We start from the raw sequence: 2,946 nt of genomic DNA, 5'->3' as shown, positions 1-2,946 counted from the left end.
AAACTAAGTTTTAATGTCGGTTAAAACTGCATTACAAAGGTACAATGTGGGTTGAAAAGCGACATTGAAGATCGTGTTATAAAAGATCTTCAATGTCGGTTGGCTTTAATGTTAGTTTTAAATCAACATTATAGATGACTAAGATTTCCATGCCAATTATCTTCGATATGGTTTTCAACTGATATTGAATACTCTCTTCAATGTCGAATTTCACCTGCTTTTTGTTAGTTATTATTTGATATTAAATGTTTATCATCGTTTTATCATACTCACATATATTTTGCTTACGCACGGACAAATCAATAATCTTTTTTTTTTTATTATTATTAAAATTAGATATTTAAAAATACATAAATTAAAATTAAACAAATTTTTTTAAAAAAAAAAAAAAATTGTGTGAAAACTATCAATTGTCAGAGTGGTGGTTAGAATTTAACGGTCTAGCTCAGAGGTAACAGGTAAAATGGCAGACTGTTAAAACACAAACTCATGCTCCCTCTCCTTCTCGGAGGTAACATTCATTGCTTTCTGTTCCATTAATAAATACACTCGCTTTTTTACCTTCTCTCTCCTCACTACATTTTGTTTTTTTTAAATAAATAACAAGCATCTTTCAATTATTTTTCTTGAAACTTAAATACGATTTCTCCTTCTGCAGATTATTTAAAAATGAAAATAAGAAAAAGATTATTTTTCTATTTCAATTGACTGGCTATATTATTATCTACCATGGATCATTGATCGAGTCAAGTTACTTTCATATGGTTTCTAGAGTCTTTCCTTGTTGATTGTTACACTTCAACCACCTTCTTCCTTCTAATTCAATACAGAGATTTTTAATTTCTTTTATAAGATAAAAATGGTTAATATGAGTTTATATATATATATATATATATACATAAATGGGAATATTTCTCATAATTTTATGTAATTTAAATTATATGTGTGTGGGAGGAGATGGAATATTTTTCTTCATCACCACAAATTCACTCATCAACCAGGAAGAAACTGTATGTAGTTAATTAATGAGAGATGGATTAAATTTTAAAATTTTAAAATTTTCAATTTATAATTCATAGTTTTTTTTATTTTTATTTACCTACCCGAAAAAGAAGAAACAATTATGGATGCAATGTTGTACTAAAATTATACCACACCAATTCAACAACAATATAATATTTAATGAAATGGGATTCCATTTCAAAATTAATTAGCAATAAGAAAAGTTGCTCATCTATCTTATAAAGAATGTGAGATCATTTTGATTTTTTCGATTTTGACGTGGGATTCTCAATGAATGGAATAAAAAAATTTTAGATGAAAAGTAACTAGAATTAAAGAGATATAATTGGCTTCTGATTAAACAAAAAAAAAAAAAAAATCAAAATTTAATTTGTAGAGCTTTAGTTATGGTTTATGGAAATTTAGCTTATAATTTTTTTTTTTTAAAAAAAAAGTTTCAGATTTTGAAAATGACAGAAAAATAATTTGTTCAATATAATATCTAAGTGAAGATTCTAAACACACAAAATTATTAAATGTGAGAGTGATACTATGTTCTAAATATATCTTGGATGTATAATTAAAAATTTGAATACTTGTAATAATCATTTGTTGCTTTTTTCTCATACATCTAACCATTCAAAACTTTTCATTACATTGTAACGAAATTTTTGAGTGAGATTTGTTCTCGAATAACGTGTATGGATTCCATTATCCACACATATGTGAAACTGAAAACACAGAAACAGTTTGCATGTTAATTAATGACACAACGACGGCAAGACAAGAACATATGGATGAGAGAGAAATCTTTGGAAATTTCAGCCAATTCATACAGAAAAAAGGTTAATAATCCTAGGTTTCATAGTGGACAACGTTATATTATATATATATATATATATATAATATAAGAACCCACACCAACGAAACGGAATAATAATGAAAAGGATGCAGCTTAGCTTAGCCTAGATTAAGTTAAGAAATATGATGAGAATTGGAAAAAGAGTACCAAAAATAATAATAATTGGATATAAGTGGGCTAAGCTAGGCATGATTTGGTTGTTGCTTGAAGAAATCAAGAAACACATTGTTCTTGCATTTTGGGCATTGGGAGCTCTTGTCTGTCAACATCACGTACATGAAACACCCCGGACATCCTACGAGCATCATCGATCTTGTTATTATCTCTTCCAATCCAACATCTTCTTCTCTCTCCCATGACGACAAGCACGAATTCCCCACCGATATCTGCGACCCTCCAAATGTGCTGACCGATGAAGACGAAGATGACGTGGCTGGTGACTGGTTCAAGTTCACTCTCAACTCCACCTCCGCCTCGCTACTTCGGGATCTCTTGCTCATTTTCTGAAAAAGAAAGAGAGAAAAGAGTTAACAATGAAATTGACGTATAGAATAATAATGCATGAGTTGAGAGAGGGCTTACGCAATGTGATTTTGAAGTAACGAAAGAAAAAAAGAACAAAGTGGAGAACGGAAGGGAGAGGGAAAGGGGAATTAAAAAGGAAGGATTTCTGAATTATGATGATTCAAACCTAACAAAACTAAATAATGATCAGAGAGTGGGGGCCCCTTGGAAATCAATTCATTCAAACTTTTATCACTTACGCTATATGTGAGATCACTGCAGATGCACATTATTACAGTTATTATTATTGTTGTTGATGTTCAATTATATATGGATAAAAAGCCCTCCCCTAGCCTTTATTCTATTTTCAACATATATATTTTTATATATCATACCCTATATCCCTATTCCTGGACTGTAATCTCTAACTCTGCTCCACAAAACTCTCCAGGTTCTGTCCTAATATGTCCCTTAATTAAACCATTATATCTTATTGTTTCATCTCAATTATTTCTTTGGGTTTCTTTATTTTGTTATTTCAAATTCACGTCAATGATGATGTATCCAAAAAAAACATT

General features: G+C 29.8%; 1 long non-coding RNA gene across 1 annotated transcript; it reads right to left on the bottom strand.

Annotated features, from left to right (window-relative positions):
• Window positions 1-2,008: 2,008 nt before the first annotated feature.
• On the bottom strand, window positions 2,009-2,586 carry LOC150033045 (uncharacterized). Its single transcript, XR_016524030.1, has 2 exons — window positions 2,447-2,586; window positions 2,009-2,367 (listed from the first exon to the last, which is right to left on the bottom strand). It is a non-coding gene; the product is annotated as an uncharacterized LOC150033045 (long non-coding RNA).
• Between the last annotated feature and the right edge of the window lie 360 nt (window positions 2,587-2,946).

Source organism: Benincasa hispida, chromosome 10 (assembly GCF_027475165.1).
Source record: "Benincasa hispida cultivar pf3 chromosome 10, pf3_genome.v1.1, whole genome shotgun sequence".
NCBI classification, from domain to species: domain Eukaryota; kingdom Viridiplantae; phylum Streptophyta; class Magnoliopsida; order Cucurbitales; family Cucurbitaceae; genus Benincasa; species Benincasa hispida.
Note: the sequence above shows the minus strand (reverse complement) of the source record. Positions and strands in the feature narration are given on the sequence as shown.